Below are 19080 nucleotides of genomic sequence, written 5' to 3'. Positions count from 1 at the left end.
GACAACAAGTTGCAGTCCAGGGTCTTTACTAAAACAGGTAAACTGACCCATAAACAGTCCCAGCTAGGAGGGGACCTGGATGTCTGAGAGTAACGGGGAAATTGGCCCTGGTCAGGGTGAGGGTGTAGGCCTACCGTGCTTTCTGTGCTCCTTCTGGCTATCTCCTCGTTATAGGGTAACAGCCCACGTTTCCGTGTATTCTCGCCTGTATGGCCTGCAACGTGGGTTCCTTTCTGCTCCCAGCCTTGTACGGCTTTGCTGGTCCCTTCTGTTGTGGCAGGGCCTCCAGGCTTCTTAGGCCAAGGAATATACAGTCCCTTGCGGACTGTTTCTCTGCTGGAGGATGTAGAATCCTCCCAGCCTCAGTGTCACGGGTGTGTTGCCACGAAGATCATCACGAGTACACAGCCTGACTTCTCGCAGCTGACTTGTTGGTGCTTTGTGTTTCTCGGCAGTGAGGGAGTTAATTCTCTCTCTCTCTCTGGGCTAGATGAGGTCCAGCCTCGCCCAGCTGCAATCAATACTTCTGTAGTGAGACTCCTTCATATACCTGCTGGTCTGTTTGGGAGGTGTCGGTGAAAGCATTTCTTTCAGACTGACAGAGCGGATCGTGGTGTATGGAGTTGCTGAGATAAGTGTATTTGGAAGTGTTTTTTCCCTTTCCTCGCTTTATCATTTATCTCCTTTCCCGTTGGTTTTCCCTCTGTTGTAGTTGAGAAGTTGTTTGTATGCAAGGTGGTTTTGGTTTTTCCCTTGTACTGTCTCGTTCGTCTAAATACTGTGTTTGGGCATATTATTTCTTGTTCCCTTTGGTTGTGATCGGGGTCCTTCTCAGGACTAGATTACTGAGGTGCAGGGATCTTCAGGAGGTAGGAGTTACGCTGGCGGCCTGGACCTCTGTACCTTTAACAGTACCTCCAGGTTGAGGGATTAGTCAGGGCCCCAGCTTAGGGTCAGCTTAGGCCCCCTACCTCCAGTATACAGAGACAGCGTGACATTTTCACCGACCCACTTAGTTTTTCTCCAGCTACTATGGATCCAGTAGCCGGTCTAGCTCGGCAATTGCAGAGTTTGTCCATGGAGCTGGCGGACGTTAGGTCCAAGGTTTGGCATCCTCAGGAGCAAGCCGGACCAGAACCTAAAGTAGCTCTCCCTGATAGGTTCACTGGGGGGCGGGACAAGTTTTTTGTTTTCCGGGAGGCATGTAAATTGTACTTTCGGCTGCGGCCTCGGTCATCGGGGAGTGAAGAACAAAGGGTGGGAATTGTCATCTCGCTCCTACAAGGGGACCCACAATCTTGGGCGTTCTCTCTTCCCCCGGGTTCCCCGGATCTCCAGTCAGTGGATAGGTTTTTCGCTGCCCTGGGACTCGTATATGATGACCCAGATCGGATCTCCCTTGCTGAGTCTAAGTTACGTAGGATCCAGCAGGGAGATCGTCCGGCGGAGGAATTCTGTTCGGAGTTCCGTAGGTGGGCCACGGACACCCAGTGGAATGACCCGGCTCTTAGGAGCCAGTTTTGTCATGGTTTATCCGACAAATTACTGGATGTGTTGGCACAGTATGACTCTCCCGTGTCTCTGGAAGCCGCTATGGCCCTCGCTATTCGCGTGGACAGACGGCTTCGGGAGAGGTGCGGGATAACTCTACCCCCTGTGATGACTCCACCTCCTACAAGGTCCCCTCATATGGTGGTTCCCCTGGTCAGTCCAGAGGAGCCTATGCAATTAGGAGGGACATCATTTCGGGGGAGGGGACCGGTGGTGCGCCATAAGGCAGGAAGGTGTTTCTTCTGCGGGAGAAAGGGACATTTTATTGGGGGGTGTCCATCCCGTCCCTTGCAGAGTGAAGAGTCGTCGGAAAACTGTTGATCCCAGGTTGTGTGGTGGACGGCAATCTGGGAGTAGGTATTTCGTCCCTAGGTTCGTCTCAGTTTCTCGTACCGGCGGAGGTGGTGGTGGGTACGAGAACTGAGAGGATATCTGTTCTTCTGGATAGTGGGGCCGGGGATAATCTGGTTGATGCTCGGTTTGCCCGGGTTCAAGGTATGCGGTTGAGTGAGTTGGCTAAACCCATCCCCATATTCTCGATCGATGCCAGGCCTCTCGGGCAGGGAAGTTTTTTGCAAGTTGTGCATGATGTAAAACTTCAAGTGGGGGCAATACATAAAGAACTGTTGTCTTGCTACGTGTTGGAGGGTCTTCCCACTCCTATTGTGTTGGGCCTTCCTTGGTTAGCTAAGCATAACCCGGTTATTAATTGGCAAACCAGGGAGATAAGCCAATGGAGTAAATTCTGTAATAAAAACTGCATGAACACGGTCATTGGTGCGGTTACTCCTTGGGTCTTACCTCCATTTCTGGCGGACTTTAAGGATGTATTCTCGGAGAAAGGGTGTCAGGAACTACCTCCTCATCGCGTGTATGACTGTTCTGTAAAACTGCTCCCTGAGGCCAAGTTACCTAAAGCTAGGTTGTATAACCTTTCTGGTCCTGAGAGGCAGGCCATGAAGGATTATATCTCAGAAAGTCTGGCTAAGGGGCATATTAGACCTTCATCTTCACCGGTGGCTGCGGGGTTCTTCTTTGTTAAGAAGAAAGATGGAGGCCTACGCCCTTGCCTGGATTTCCGTGAACTTAATCGGATTACGGTCCGAGATCCGTATCCGCTCCCACTTATTCCCGATCTCTTTAATCAGATCGTGGGCGCCAAATGGTTTTCTAAGTTGGATCTCAGGGGGGCGTACAATCTGATTAGGATGAAGGAGGGGGATGAGTGGAAGACGGCGTTTAACACTCCGGAGGGGCATTATGAGAACCTTGTCATGCCATTCGGTCTGACTAATGCCCCGGCGGTGTTCCAACACTTTGTTAATGACATTTTTCGCCGCTTGGTGGGACAGTTTGTTGTCATATATCTGGATGATATCCTAATTTACTCGCCGGATCTGGTGTCTCATCAGGAGCACGTTAGGCAGGTGTTACAGATCTTGCGGGATAATAAACTGTATGCCAAGTGGGAAAAGTGTGTGTTCGCCGTACAGGAACTCCAGTTTTTAGGCTTCCTGGTTTCAGCGTCCGGTTTTCGTATGGACCCTGGGAAAGTGCGGGCAGTTCTTGAGTGGGATCGGCCAGAGAATCTTAAGGCACTACAACGTTTCCTGGGGTTTGCTAATTATTACCGGAAGTTCATTCGTAATTTCTCGTCCATGGTTAAGCCTCTCACTGACATGACTAAAAAGGGGACGGATTTTTCTAGGTGGTCTGACAAGGCTTGTCAAGCATTCTCCTCTTTGAAAAAATGTTTTGCCTCGGCGCCCATACTCATTCAACCTGATGCGTCTCAGCCATTCATTGTAGAGGTAGACGCTTCCGAGGTAGGGGTGGGAGCAGTATTGTCACAGGGTTCGTCCCCTGGTAAGTGGCATCCGTGCGCCTTTTTCTCTAAAAAATTGTCGTCCGCTGAGAGGAATTACGATGTCGGCAATAGGGAACTCTTGGCCATTAAGTTAGCTTTTGAGGAGTGGCGCCATTTTCTAGAGGGGGCTGTTCATCCGGTCACCGTCATCACCGATCACAAGAACCTGCTATATCTGGAGTCCGCGAAACGTCTGAATCCCAGACAAGCTAGGTGGTCATTGTTTTTTACCAGGTTTAATTTTGTCGTTACATATCGTCCTGGGTCAAAAAATGTAAAGGCGGATGCCTTATCTCGTAGTTTCCCGGGGGCCGGGAATACGGACGACCCGATTCCTATCCTTCAGGAGGGGGTGGTGGTTTCGGCAGTATGCTCTGAGCTGGAGGAGGAGGTATTGGAGGCTCAGGGGGACGCCCCTGTTGGACCTCCAGGGAGATTGTTTGTTCCAGATCAGTTGCGACAAAAGGTGATCGAGGCACACCATAACTCAGTTTTTGCAGGACACCCGGGGAGTAAAGCTACTGTGGATCTCCTCTCGCGTCGGTTTTGGTGGCCTAATTTACATAAGGAGGTGGTAACTTTTGTCGCGTCCTGTGGGGTTTGTGCGCGCTCTAAGACCTCACATACCCGTCCGTCTGGGGCCCTCTTACCTTTGAAGATCCCGGAGCGTCCTTGGACTCATCTGTCTATGGACTTTATTACGGACCTCCCTCCGTCTTCGGGTAAAACGGTCATACTCGTTGTAGTGGACAGGTTCAGCAAGATGGCACATTTTATCGCTCTTCCGGCTCTCCCTAATGCTAAAACTCTTGCGCAGGTGTTCATTGGGGAGATTGTGAGGCTTCACGGGGTACCCTCCGAGGTGGTGTCTGATCGGGGGTCTCAGTTTGTGTCTAAGTTCTGGAAGGCGTTTTGTGCACGGCGGGGGATGCAGTTGTCATTCTCATCGGCTTTTCATCCTCAGACCAATGGTCAGACGGAACGTATGAACCAGAGCTTGGAGACATATCTCCGGTGTTTTGTGTCAGAGAACCAGGAGGACTGGGCTTCTTTCTTACCTCTGGCAGAGTTTGCTCTTAATAATAGGCGGAGCGAGTCCACTGGTAAGTCCCCGTTTTTTGGGGCATATGGTTTTCACCTCCAGTTTTGTACTTTCAGTGGGGGGGGCTCTTCGGGGGTTCCTGAGGAGGAACGATTTTCCTCATCACTCGCTTCAGTATGGAGAGGGGTGCTGAAGAATCTGAATACTATGGGGAACCGATACAAACGTATGGCTGATAGGAGGAGAGTGTCTGGTCCGGACCTAAGTGTGAACGATCGGGTATGGTTGTCTACCAGGAATATAAAACTTAAGGTTCCCTCCTGGAAACTGGGTCCCAGGTTCATCGGGCCGTACAGAATCAGTTCTATTATTAATCCGGTGGCATTCCGTCTTGACCTCCCCCCTACGTTTAAAATTCACAACGTGTTTCACAGATCATTGCTTAAGAGGTATGTGGCGCCGGTGGTACCGTCACTTTTACCTCCCCCTCCAGTGGTTGTCAATGGTAACTTGGAGTTCCAGGTATCGAGGGTCATTGATTCACGCTTTAATCGCCGGTCCCTTCAGTACCTGGTTCATTGGAAGGGGTATGGTCCTGAGGAGAGGATGTGGGTTCCTGCGTCGGATATTAACGCAGACCGATTAGTTCGGGCCTTCCACACGACTCACCCGGATAAACCTGGCCCTGAGGGTCCGGAGGCCCCTCGTAGAAGGGGGGGTACTGTCACGGGTGTGTTGCCACGAAGATCGTCACGAGTACACAGCCTGACTTCTCGCAGCTGACTTGTTGGTGCTTTGTGTTTCTCGGCAGTGAGGGAGTTAATTCTCTCTCTCTCTCTGGGCTAGATGAGGTCCAGCCTTGCCCAGCTGCAATCAATACTTCTGTAGTGAGACTCCTTCATATACCTGCTGGTCTGTTTGGGAGGTGTCGGTGAAAGCATTTCTTTCAGACTGACAGAGCGGATCGTGGTGTATGGAGTTGCTGAGATAAGTGTATTTGGAAGTGTTTTTTCCCTTTCCTCGCTTTATCATTTATCTCCTTTCCCGTTGGTTTTCCCTCTGTTGTAGTTGAGAAGTTGTTTGTATGCAAGGTGGTTTTGGTTTTTCCCTTGTACTGTCTCGTTCGTCTAAATACTGTGTTTGGGCATATTATTTCTTGTTCCCTTTGGTTGTGATCGGGGTCCTTCTCAGGACTAGATTACTGGGGTGCAGGGATCTTCAGGAGGTAGGGGTTAGGTTACGCTGGCGGCCTGGACCTCTGTACCTTTAACAGTACCTCCAGGTTGAGGGATTAGTCAGGGCCCCAGCTTAGGGTCAGCTTAGGCCCCCTACCTCCAGTATACAGAGACAGCGTGACACTCAGACACCAAAGTCTGGTAAAGTCAGTCTCTTATCTGCCAAGACAGGCTTGCTTCGCCTCTTGTCTCTGGCTTGTGGCTCTCCTCCTGCCACACTTCCTCTTAGGTGCAGTGCAACTGTCTGTCCCTGCTCTGCTCTGGGACAAGTCTCAGTGCTGAGACAGGCCATCAAGTTCTCTCTAACCCTGCCCCCAGTACCAGCTTTTATAGGGGCAGCCTGCTCCCCCTACTGGCCTGAGACAGGAGGCATTGCATGCTAATGTTCCCCTGACTAGAGAACCTCCCCCTTGCTCTCAGAAACAGCTTTATTACATTTTGTGGCATCCAGGCCAGGGTGACACATTCCCCCCTAGTGAAATTTAGTACTCCGGGACTAAACAATAAACAAGGATTATATGCATAACCATAAAACATTAATAGAAAGACGACGCACAGCTTGAGTTCTTAAGGTCACAGTGTGGCCTGTGACCGGGTGTCCATATCACCAATACAACGGGGAGCCTTAAACAGGTGGGGGTCTGTCCTACCCCAAGTCCTTCACAGTCTTAGTTCATTCCTTGGTTAGGCTCCAAACGCAGTCCATACAAGGTTCCGGTTACAAAAAGTCCATAACCTTTGAGTCCTTACGGTAGCTGCAAGAAACTGAAACACAGAATTACCAAAAAAGCATGTAACTTGGCAAACAATTCAACATTTGGCAACAGGGTCATTTACAATTTTAGTACACTCTATATTCTCCAGCGAGCGGGTATCTGCCCCTTTGTGCTCCTGGTTGACCTCCTTAACCCACTGTCTGGTGGTGGACCAACCTGGCATTCCCCACTAGCGTTAGGGGTACAGCTACTAGCTGGGTGTACAGGTAGGGCAGGCAGCTGTCTGCGAGTCCTTTGGCTTACCGCAGGCATGGCAGGCTCACTGTCAGCAGAGGGTTGACTCTCCTTGGCTGCTGGTACAGGCTCTTCTGCCTCTGGAACCGCTTGCTCCTCTTCACCTTCTGGCTCTGGTGTTGGTTGCTGCTGTGCCGGTTGCAGGAAATGCAGGACGGGTACCACTATGGCATCATTTATGCGAGTCCAGGACTGAGGGAACTCTCCGAGAACGGTGCTGATCATTTCTTCCTTGTCCTCTGCGGGTTCAAGGTCACTCTGATCTTCTTCTGCACTACGGAGTTGCTCGGGGCACCTTTTGAGGTGGTCTCTGGAGACGACACTAGTGGTTTCTCCTCCGTCCTTGGTGATTACGCACACCTTTGGGTTGGGTTCCTTTTCCCACTGGTCGTCCAACTTATGCAGCCTTCTTTTTCACTTTAGGACTTGCTCACCAGGTTCTAGGGGACCAGCAGGGTCGTGTTGATTGAAGAGTTTTTCTTGCCTCTCTCTCACCTGGGCCAGGCTCTTCTCCACACTCTCCTGTACCTTCTTGTACTGCAGTTGCCTTTCCGTATCCCAGTCCGCACCCGGGGAGGTGTCCTCAGGTATTAGGACTCCCATCTCCAGGTCTACGGGCAGCTTACCTGGTTTAGCTCGCATCAGGTAAGCCGGGGTGCAGTTGGTAGCATTCACCGGGATATTGTTGTATAGGTCTATCAGGTCCGGCAGTTTTTCTGGCCACAGGCTGCGTTCCTCCAGGGGCAACGTCTTCAGGAGATCAATGACTATATTGTTCATCTTCTCACACATCCCGTTGGTTTTGGGGTGGTAAGGAGTTGTACGAATCTTTTTACAGCCATAGAGGTTGCAGAACTCCTGGAAGATTTCAGCCTCGAACGCTGGACCCTGGTCTGTCAGGACCTGTTCCGGATACCCGTGTGGACGGCAGAAGTATTGCTGGAAGACTCTGGCCGCTGTTTGGGCTGTCAAGTCCTTTACCGGGACCACCACTAGAAAACGGGAATAGTGGTCCACGATTGTCAGGGCATAGATGTATCCTGACCGGCTGGGAGCCAATTTGACATGGTCCAGAGCTACCAGCTCAAGAGGCTGCGTGGTGACGATGGGCCTCAAGGGTGTCTTCTGGCTGGTGCGGTCCTTCCTCCTCAGGTGACAAGGGCCACAGTCTCTGCACCACTTTTCTACAGCTCCTCTCATGCCGACCCAAAAGAACCTTCCTCTTAGTAGGAACTCCAGTTTCTTCCAACCGAAGTGTCCCGCTCTGTCATGGTAAGCCCCCAGGACCATAGCTGCATCCCGTCTTGGGACCACGACTTGCCAGGTCAGCTCGTGCGTCCGGTGGTTGACAATCCTTCTGCACAACTTGCCTTCGTAGAGGAACAGCTTGCTCTTCTCTTTCCATAGCTGCTTGGCTTCCTCTGGAGCATCCGGATCTATGCGGGCATCTTCCTGGGTCAGCAGATCTTTCACCAGGCGGATGGCAGGGTCAATATCTTGGGTCTCGGCCCAGCTGTGGTGAGGTAGGGGATTTATCATCACGGTTGTTAGATCCTCCTCCTTCACGCGGTGGGAGTATTGAGCGGCTCCATACCGGTGAAACGCGGGGAGTTCTACCTCCTCCAGCTCTTCTGGGTCTTCGTCACCTTCAGGCAAGTGAGGCATCCTCGATAGGGTGTCAGCGTTGGCATTGGTTTTGCCGAACCGGTACTTGATCACGAAGTCATAGTTGGAGAGACGGGCCATCCACCACTGCTCTAGGGCACCCAGTCTTGCATTGTCCAGGTGTGTCAACGGGTTGTTGTCCGTGTACACGGTGAACTTCGCGGAGGCCAGGTAATGCTTGAAGTGTTCCGTCACGGCCCACACCACCGCCAAGAATTCTAGCTTGAAGGAGCTGTAATTCTCCGGGTTCCTCTCGGTGGGCCTCAGCTTCCGGCTGGCGTATGCGGTCACCCGTTCTCTGCCCTGTTGGTTTTGGGACAGTACGGCTCCCAGTCCTACATTACTGGCGTCTGTGTGGAGAATGAAAGGCTGGCCATAATCAGGGTAGGCCAGGATCTCGTCCCCTGTGAGGGCCATCTTTAGCTGGCGGAAGGACTCCTCTTCCGGTTTATCCCACTTGAAGGGCGGCTTTTGGCTCCTGGACTTAGACTGTCCGATCAGGAGGTCCTGCATAGGAGCTGCCATCTTAGTGAACCCGGGGATGAATCTTCGGTAGTAGCCTACCAACCCGAGAAACTGTCTCACCTCTTTGATGTTCGAGGGGCTTGGCCAGCTCTTGATTGCCGTGACCTTGTCAGGGTCGGGGGCTACTCCTTCCGCGCTTACCACGTGCCCTAGGTACTGGACCTTTGGTTTCAACAGGTGACACTTCGATGGTTTCACCTTCAGGCCGTAGCCTGCCAGGGCTTCGAACACCTCGGCCAGGTGCTTGAGATGGTCCTCGTAGGTCTTCGAATAGACGATCACGTCGTCCAGGTAAAGGAGGACCGTCTCGAAGTTTCGGTGCCCTAGACAGCATTCCATCAGCCGCTGGAAGGTCCCTGGTGCTTTGCAGAGCCCGAAAGGCATACAGTTGAATTCGCTCAGTCCCATCGGGGTGGTGAAGGTGGTCTTCTCCTTGTCAGCCTCTGCCACAGGAACCTGCCAGAACCCGCTAGTAAAGTCCAAAGTAGAAAAGAAGTTAGCAGATTTTAGTGCGGCTAAAGACTCCTCTATTCTAGGCAGCGGATATGCGTCTTTGTAGGTGATACGGTTGATTTGTCTATAGTCCACGCACATTCTCATGGTGCCGTCTTTCTTTTTCACCAGAACCAAGGGGGCTGCCCAGGGGCTACAGCTATGTCTAATGACCCCAGCTTCCTTCATTTCTCTTAGCATGCCCTTTGCGTTCTGATAATGTGCAGGGGGTACAGGTCGGTGTCTTTCTTTTATCGGTGGGTGGCTCCCTGTGGGGATGTGGTGTTCTATCCCCTTTACTCTGCCGAAGTCTAGCGGGTGCTTACTAAAGACTCTCTCGTACTCCTGTACCACCCGGTAGACTCCTTGCTTTTGGTGCAGGGGAGTGGAGTCAGCACCCACATGGAGTTTCTGGCACCAGTCCTCCTTTTGTTTCTGGGAGCCATTACCCTCCGCCTGTGGAGATGGAGGCAAGGGTTCCCTGATAGCTTTGTGTTCGACAACAAACAGTTTGGCGAGTGTAGCGTACCTGGGTAAGTGCACTTCCCTCTCCCCAATGTTGAGGATGCGGACGGGCACCCTCCCATGACGGACATCAACCACCCCCCGGGCTGTCAAAATGGTGGGCCTGCTGTCTGAGTACACGGGTTCTACCATGGCTTGGTAGTCTCTACCTCTCAACCCGATTGCAGTCCGACACCAGATCATCATTTCACTTTTGGGAGGCATGGAAATGGGGAATGGGTTACTCAGTCTTACTCTACCGATCTCACCACCAGACAGTTCTACCTGCTGCCGTCTCATCAGGGCTTTTATCTCCTTGTTGAGGACTCTCTGTTGGCTGGAACTAGCATTCACCGCCACCTGTTGTAGAATTACAATTACCTCTGAAAGACAATTTTCAATTACATTAGTACCCACAGTTATTTTAGGGTGACTTTCACGACGGTCAATGTCCACAATAATCACTCCCTGTGCCGGTAGTTCAACTTTACCAATTTTTATGGTCATCTCTTTGAACCCCATCTGCGGCACGGGTAAGCCATTACTGGCGATGATGCTCAAGTTACTGTCTGGATACCGTGTGATATCAGCATCAGTCCAATACTGCTTAAAAAGTACATAAGGGATAGTGGTTACTTGTGACCCAGTATCCAGCAAGGAGCTCATGGGGATACTGTCCAGCACCACGGGTAAAACCGGGCGCCCCCCAACGTACTTATCACGCCAATTATAAGGGCCTGGTGATCTTATGCCTGGGGGTTGGCCCTCTGCCCCAGGTTGGACCCGTTTAAATTACAGTACCTGGAAATGTGTCCGGGCTGGTTGCATCGACGGCAAATGGGCTGTCCATCCTCTGCGTAGCGGTCTGTGGGCCTCCCTCGGAACGACGGGATCCTCCTCTGTCGACACCACGGGACATCCTCCGGACTTGAAGCCAGCTCGATGGGTCTTGACGGGTCCACTTGCAACGCCTGGACGGTCCTGGTCAACGCCGCGACGCTCCTGGTCAGCTCCTGGACTTGGTGGTGCAGGTCTTTCGACGGGACTTGGTTCAGGGCCTGTGCATCAGCCCCCACGGGGTCCATAGAGGAGGGCGCCGCCTCCTGGTGGTAGGTGAGAGCAGGGCGCCGGGGGTTTATAGCGCCACTGGTTGCAGATTCACGGAGCACCCTAATGGCCCTGTCCTTAAATTCGGCAAAGGTCAAGTCGGGGTTCTGAAAGAACATGTGGCGCAGTTGGGCCCTGTGGGCGCTAGACAGCAGACCTTCTATGAATTTTTCTGTTAGCAGCTTATCCGTTTCCTGCACACTGCCAGGGTCAGTTTGTTGAATAGCCCTCAAGGCTTCCTGCAGATTTAGGGCATAGTCTCTGATGCTGTCCTGTGCCCGCTGCTTACATCCATAGAACCTCATTTTAATCTCAGCGGAGGTACGTGTGTCAAAGGTACCCCGCAGCCGGGCCAGAATACCCTTCACAGTCCTTTTCTCCTCAGTGGGCCATGATTTTACCTCCCTTTGGGCTGCGCCAGTTAACTGCCCTGTTAGTATGCTGTCCTTCTGTTCCTCTGTCAGGGGGTAAACCTGGAACAAACTGTACAGCCTTTCCTTAAAGTCAGTTAGGGCATGGGGCTCCCCTGAGTACTTGGGCAGCCAGGCCGCTCCAGGGATGTGGGGCAGAGAAAAGGGCATCACCGCTGCTGCAGCTGCGTTGGTGGTAGTGGGCGCCTCTGTGTCCGATATCTTCATCCCCCCTAGTTAAGCGTGGCCTACCTTCCGACGATCCTCTTCTGTAGGCCGCGGGTCCGCTGCTGCTGCTATGGACGAGGACCTGGCGTCGCGTCCTGATGACGTCAGCGTCGCTCTCTCTCCCTTCCAGGACCTTGCGCAGCGTCGGTGCGTGAGGCGGAGCTTCGGATCTCGCGCGGTTTTGACATCCACGCCCCTCTTCTTCCCGCGCGGCGTCCTGAAGATGGCATCCGATGGCGGGAAACAGCTGCGGATGGCGGGAAGACGGCAGAAGACGGCGGGAAACGGTCCAAGATGGCGTCTGATGGCGGGAATCGACTCCGGACGGCGGGAAACTTCGCCACAGGTAAGTTACAAAAGTCTTTTTCAGGCACGCAGTACCCGGTGGTTGCGAGCATGAAATCCTGCTGACTACGCCAAAGCTGACTCGCCCCCTGGGCCGTGGGGCACTCGGATCCGGGCAATAGGGAACGATGGGGGTAGTAGTGGCAACCTGGTTCCGTGGCTCAGGTGGTCAGGCCAGTGGTAGTCCGTTATGTGCTATTGATTATGTCCGACTACGCCACCCGTGGATTTACAGTCATTAGGAACCGCCGCTGCAGGGCAGACCGCTGGGGCTGATGATATATGCAGCTGGGATGGTGTGACTCCCCACGGGAAGAGTGCGGCCCCAGGACAGTGTGGTGGATGGTGGGAGTGATGGTAGTGAGAGTTCCAGTGCCGATAGTGCTGGAGGAGCAAGGAGCACACAGACAACAAGTTGCAGTCCAGGGTCTTTACTAAAACAGGTAAACTGACCCATAAACAGTCCCGGCTAGGAGGGGACCTGGATGTCTGAGAGCAACGGGGAAATTGGCCCTGGTCAGGGTGAGGGTGTAGGCCTACCGTGCTTTCTGTGCTCCTTCTGGCTATCTCCTCGTTATAGGGTAACAGCCCACGTTTCCGAGCTTTCCGTGTATTCTCGCCTGTATGGCCTGCGACGTGGGTTCCTTTCTGCTCCCAGCTTTGTACGGCTTTGCTGGTCCCTTCTGTTGTGGCAGGGCCTCCAGGCTTCTTAGGCCAAGGAATATACAGTCCCTTGCGGACTGTTTCTCTGCTGGAGGATGTAGAATCCTCCCAGCCTCAGACACCAAAGTCTGGTAAAGTCAGTCTCTTATCTGCCAAGACAGGCTTGCTTCGCCTCTTGTCTCTGGCTTGTGGCTCTCCTCCTGCCACACTTCCTCTTAGGTGCAGTGCAACTGTCTGTCCCTGCTCTGCTCTGGGACAAGTATCAGCTTTTATAGGGTCAGCCTGCTCCCCCTACTGGCCTGAGACAGGAGGCATTGCATGCTAATGTTCCCCTGACTAGAGAACCTCCCCATTGCTCTCAGACACAGCTTTATTACATTTTGTGACATCCAGGCCAGGGTGACACATCTACAGAGGGAAAAATGCAGAAAACAAGTCATAAAATTGCCAAAGTAGTGTTAATCCTCATATCCACATGACATTTATTTCTGAAAAGCTAGGTATGATTTAAACAAAGCTAAATGATAGGTCTAGGTTAAAAAGCCTCAAAACTGAACAATGACGTAAATAATGGACCCTCAGATTAAAAGACGGGTGCAAAATGTCTCTGTCCATATTTAAGTATATTCAGAAAAATTATCATTCAATATGACTGTTCAAAGCCAAAACCAAGCACATAATCAATAATTTGTCGTGAGTTTGGACATATTCAAAGACATGTTTTTTTGTTTTTTCTCTAGTGTATAAGAGCATTTTATTTCTCATGTCAAACAAGTGCATTAAGCATGCAACTAATCTTCAAGCACAAGCTGAGATTTAAACAATACAAAGTGATCTGTTGAGATTTAAAAGCTTAACGCCTGAACAGGGACTTGAACCCTGGACCCTCAGATAAAAAGTCTGATGCTCTACCGACTGGTAGACCATCAGGCTCCTTCTGAACAAACTTAGCACATTTTTCAAGATTTACTTCCGATTCATCTAAATGTATCTTCAGATATGTTGATTTTTTTCACCTTCTGAACAAACTTAGCACATTTTTCAAGATTTACTTCCGATTCATCTAAATGTATCTTCAGATATGTTGATTTTTTTCATATGTGTGTACATACCCAAAACCAAAGCCAGCACATAGTCTGCCAGCATAATGAGGTGTCAGGTTACATCTCTTTTTATACTCTATGTATAGGAAACAGGGGAAGAGAAGTGATGAGTATTCAGCCCAGTGAAAGGCTATCAGATTTGGGCAGTTAAAGGCAGGTGAAGCTGCATCATCAAGCTATTGATTTAGTTTACTCCAAAGCTGAATTCACATTCATACAGCTCAGTATTGATTAATTTTGACTTTCAAATTGGTACTGCTAAGTGTGCTGCAAAGAAAAAAAAGTAGGAATCACTCTGATTCTGTGTGTTTTTTATGGGAGACATCATAGCTGCTAGTTAACACCCATCAGCTTAAAGAGTACTGAAAGTTAGACATAGAGTCTACAGAGGGAAAAATGCAGAAAACAAGTCATAAAATTGCCAAGGAAGTGTTAATCCTCATATCCACATGACATTTATTTCTGAAAAGCTAGGTATGATTTAAACAAAGCTAAATGATAGGTCCAGGTTAAAAAGCCTCAAAACTGAACAATGACGTAAATAATGGACCCTCAGATTGAAAGACGGGTGCTTTACTGACTGAGCTATCCAATTTTCTTTTTAAGTGCACTGTTGCAACATTTTCAAAAAAAATGTCTCTGTCCATATTTAAGTATATTCAGAAAAATTATCATTCAATATGACTGTTCAAAGCCAAAACCAAGCACATAATCAATGATTTGTCATGAGTTTGGACATATTCAAAGACATGTTTTTTGTTTTTTCTCTAGTGTAAAAGAGCATTTTATTTCTCATGTTAAATAAGTGCATTAAGCATGCAACTAATTTTCAAGCTGAGATTTAAACAATACAAAGTTATCTGTTGAGATTTAAAAACTGAACACCTGAACAGGGACTTAAACCTTGTACCCTCAGCTTAAAAGTCTGATGCTCTACCAACTGAGCTATCCAGGTTTCTTCTGAACAAACTTAGCACATTTTTCAAGATTTACTTCCGATTCATCTAAATGTATCTTCAGATATGTTGATTTTTTTCATATGTGTGTACATACCCAAAACCAAAGCCAGCACATAGTCTGCCAGCATAATGAGGTGTCAGGTTACATCTCTTTTTATACTCTATGTATAGGAAACAGGGGAAGAGGAGTGGAGAGCATTCAGCCCAGTGAAAGGCTATCAGATTTGGGCAGTTAAAGGCAGGTGAAGTTGCATCATCTAGCGTTGATTTAGTTTACTCCAAAGCTGAATTCACATTCACACAGCTCAGTATTGATTAATTTTGACTTTCATATTGGTACTGCTAAATGTGCTGCAAAGAAAAAAAAGTAGGAATCACTTTGATTCTGTGTGTTTTTTATGGGAGACATCATAGCTGCTAGTTTCCACCCATCAGCTTAACCCCTTAAGCCCCGAGGGTGGTTTGCACGTTAATGACCAGGCAAATTTTTACAATTCTGACCACTGTCACTTTATGAGGTAATTACTCTGGAACGCTTCAACGGATCCCCCTGATTCTGAGATTTTTTTTGTGACATATTGTACTTCATGATTGTGGAAAAATTTCTTCGATATCACTTGCGTTTATTTGTGAAAAAAACGGAAATTTGGCAAAAATTTTGAAAATTTTACAATTTTCAAAATTTGAATTTTTAAGTCCTGAAATCAGAGAGATATGTCACACAAAAGAGTTAATAAATAACATTTCCTACATGTCTACTTTACATCAGCACAATTTAGGAACCAAATTTTTTTTTTGTTAGGGAGCTATAACGGTTAAAAGTTGACCAGTGATTTCTCATTTTTCCAACAAAATTTACAAAACCATTTTTTAGGGACCACATCACATTTGAAGTCACTTTGAGAGGTCTTTATGACAGAAAATACCCAAAAGTGACACCATTCTAAAAACTGCACTCCTCAAGGTGCTCAAAACCACATTCAAGAACTTTATTAACCCTTCAGGTGCTTCACAGGAATTTTTTGAATGTGGAAGAAAAAAATGACCATTTAACTTTTTTCACAAAAATGTTACTTTAGACCCAATTTTTTTTATTTTCACAGGGGTAACAAGAAAAAATGGACCCCAAAATTTGTTGTGCAATTTCCCCTGGGCACGCAGATACCCAATATTTGGGGAAAAAACACTGTTTGGGCGCACGGCAGGGCTCGGAAGGGAAGGAGCGCCATTTGACTTTTTGATTGTAAAATTTGCTTGATTAATTAGCGGACGCCATGTTGTGTTTGGAGAGCCCCTGTGTGCCCAAACTTTGGAGCTTCCCCACAAGTGACCCATTTTGGAAACTAGATCCCCCACGGCACCTTTCTAGCTGCATAGTGAGCACTTGGAACCCCCAGGTGCTTCACAAATTGATTTGTAAAAATGAAAAAGTGAAAAAAAAAACACTTTTTCATTTTTACGAATCAATTTGTGAAGCACCTGGGGGTTCCAAGTGCTCACTATGCATCTAGATAGGTGCCTTGGGGGGTCTAGTTTCCAAAATGGGGTCACTTGTGGGGGAGCTCCAATGTTTGGGCACACAGGGACTCTCCAAATGCAACATGGTGTCCGCTAACAATTTGAGCCGACAATTTGTTAGTGGATATCATGTTGCATTTGGAGAGTCCCTGTGTGCCCAAACATTGGAGCTCCCCCACAAGTGACCCCATTTTGGAATCTAGACCCCCCAAGGCACCTATCTAGATTCATAGTGAGCACTTGGAACCCCAGGTGCTTCACAAATTGATTCATAAAAATGAAAAAGTGTTTTTTTTTCACTTTTTCATTTTTACGAACCAATTTGTGAAGCACCTGGGGGTTCCAAGTGCTCACTATGCATATAGATAGGTGCCTTGGGGGGTCTAGTTTCCAAAATGGGGTCACTTGTGGGGGAGCTCCAATGTTTAGGCACACAGGGGCTCTCCAAACCCAACATGGTGTCCGCTAACAATTTGAGCCGATTTTCCATTCAATTCGTTTGCGGACACCATGTCGCGTTTGGAGAGCCCGTGATGTGCCTAAACAGTGGAGCTCCCCCACAAGTGTCCCCATTTTGGAAACTATACCCCTCAAGGATTTTATTAAGGTGTATAGTGAACATTTTGAACCCAGAGGTACGGCACAGAATTTGTTTACATTAGGTCATCATATTGAATAAGTTGTCATTATTCTTGAGCGCAAGTGTTCGCTACTTGAGTTTGCATCGGGTACTCAGGTATGCACCATGTACAGCGTGTGCTCGAGTGACATGCTCGAGTCCCTGCTCCGCATGTTTCACGGTTATTAGACACCCAAAAAAAAAACATGCGGGGATCGCTCGTGCATGGCAGGCAACCCCCGTAAAGTTTTTTTGGCCGCCAAGCATATGGGGCAGAGACTCGAGCATGTCACTCAAATACCCACGATACTCAATGCATACCAGAGCACCCGATGCAAAATCAAGTAGCGAGCACTTGCGCTCAACACTAGTCGCCATATCGTCATCTTTTTTTCTTACTTTTGAAAAAAATCCCAACCCCAGCCCTAACCCTAGCACAACCCTAGCCCTAGCACAACCCTAGCCCCAGCACAACCCTAGCCCCAAACCCAGCCCTAACCCTAGCCCAATCCTAACCCAAGAGTTTATTTTTGACGCCGTTCCTTGTGTGGTATAAGTGATTAGACGACTTTATTCTTCAGGTCGGTGTGATTACAGCAATGCCAGAATCATATGGGGTTTTTATGACTGACAGCTGTCGCACACTAAAAGACGCATTTTTTGTAAAATCTAGTTTTTGCATCGCCATATTTTGAGAGCTATAATTTTTCCAGATTTTGGAGACAGTCATGTGACGGCTCGTTTTTTGCGGGATGACTTGTCGTTGTTATTGGTGCCATTTTCAGGCACGTGACATTTTTTGATCACTTTCTATTCCGATTTTTGGGAGGCAGAATAAACAAAAACCAACAATTCAGGAATTGTTTTCTTTTTTTTTTTTATTCTGTTCCGCGTGTGGTAAAATTGATGAAGTAGCTTTATTCTTTGGGTCAGTACGTTTACAGCGGTACCACATTTGTATCATTTTTCTATGTTTTGGCGCTTATACACAATAAAAGCTATTTTATAGAAAAAAATATTTTTTAGCATCGCTTTATTCTGAGACCTATAACTTTTTTATTTTTTGGCTGATTGAGCTGTATGGTGGCTTGTTTTTTGCGGGACAAGGTTACGTTTTCAGTGGTATCATTTTTATTTATATGTGTCTTTTTGATCGTGTGTTATTTTATTTTTTGTTTGGCGGTATGGTGATAAAGCATTGTTTTTTGCTTCGTTTTTTTTTTTTTACCGTGTTCACTGAAGGGGTTAACTAGTGGGACAGTTTTATAGGTCAGGTTGTTCCGGACGCGGCGATACCAAATATGTGTACTTTTATTGTTTTGTTTTTTTTTTATATATAATAATATTTATTGATGGGTACATTATATTTTTATTTTTGGTGGATTATTTTTTTTATTTTTTTTTTTATATTTTTGCAATTTTTTTTTTTTCCACTTTCAGACAGTTTATACACTTTATTACTTTGTCCCACTCTGGGACTTTCACTTTTTGTTCTCTGATCGCCTGCATGGCACAGGAATGCAGCACCATCCCTATGCCATGCAGGCTATCAGCGGTGCACAGTGTGAAGATTGTTTGGAGATGTACTACGCATGTCCAAACAATCTTCCTGCTGTCTGGTGACCCGGATGTTGTCATGACGACATCGGGTCGTCATGGCAACACCCGGGAAGCCTTTGCAGACTGCGCTGAAAGCCGTAAGAGGAGGTGAGTATCGGCGATCACCTCCCCTTGCTGCCGCAATGCCGCGATCGACTTCGATCGACTTCGATCGCAGCATCACAGGGGTTAATGTGCTGGGAGCGGTGCAGGACTGCTCCCTGCACATAGTACCGGGTGTCATCTGACACCCGGCGGCGATCGCGCCCGCACAGCCTGTCTGCACGCGCGATCGCGATGACGTACTAATACGGGTCTGGCTCTTAAGTCCCAGGGCACAGACGCGTATTAGTACGTCAGATGTTGTTAAGGGGTTAAAGAGTACTGAAAGTTAGACATAGAGTCTACAGAGGGAAAAATGCAGAAAACAAGCCATAAAATTGCCAAAGTAGTGTTAATCCTCATATCCACATGACATTTATTTCTGAAAAGCTAGGTATGATTTAAACAAAGCTAAATGATAGGTCTAGGTTAAAAAGCCTCAAAACTGAACAATGACGTAAATAATGGACCCTCAGATTGAAAGACGGGTGCTTTACTGACTGAGCTATCCAATTTTCTTTTTAAGTGCACTGTTG

Source organism: Phyllobates terribilis, unplaced genomic scaffold (genome assembly GCF_046119375.1).
Source record: "Phyllobates terribilis strain yellow unplaced genomic scaffold, ASM4611937v1 Scaffold_1__5_contigs__length_1240528914, whole genome shotgun sequence".
In the NCBI taxonomy this organism is placed as follows: Eukaryota; Metazoa; Chordata; class Amphibia; order Anura; family Dendrobatidae; genus Phyllobates; species Phyllobates terribilis.
Note: the sequence above shows the minus strand (reverse complement) of the source record.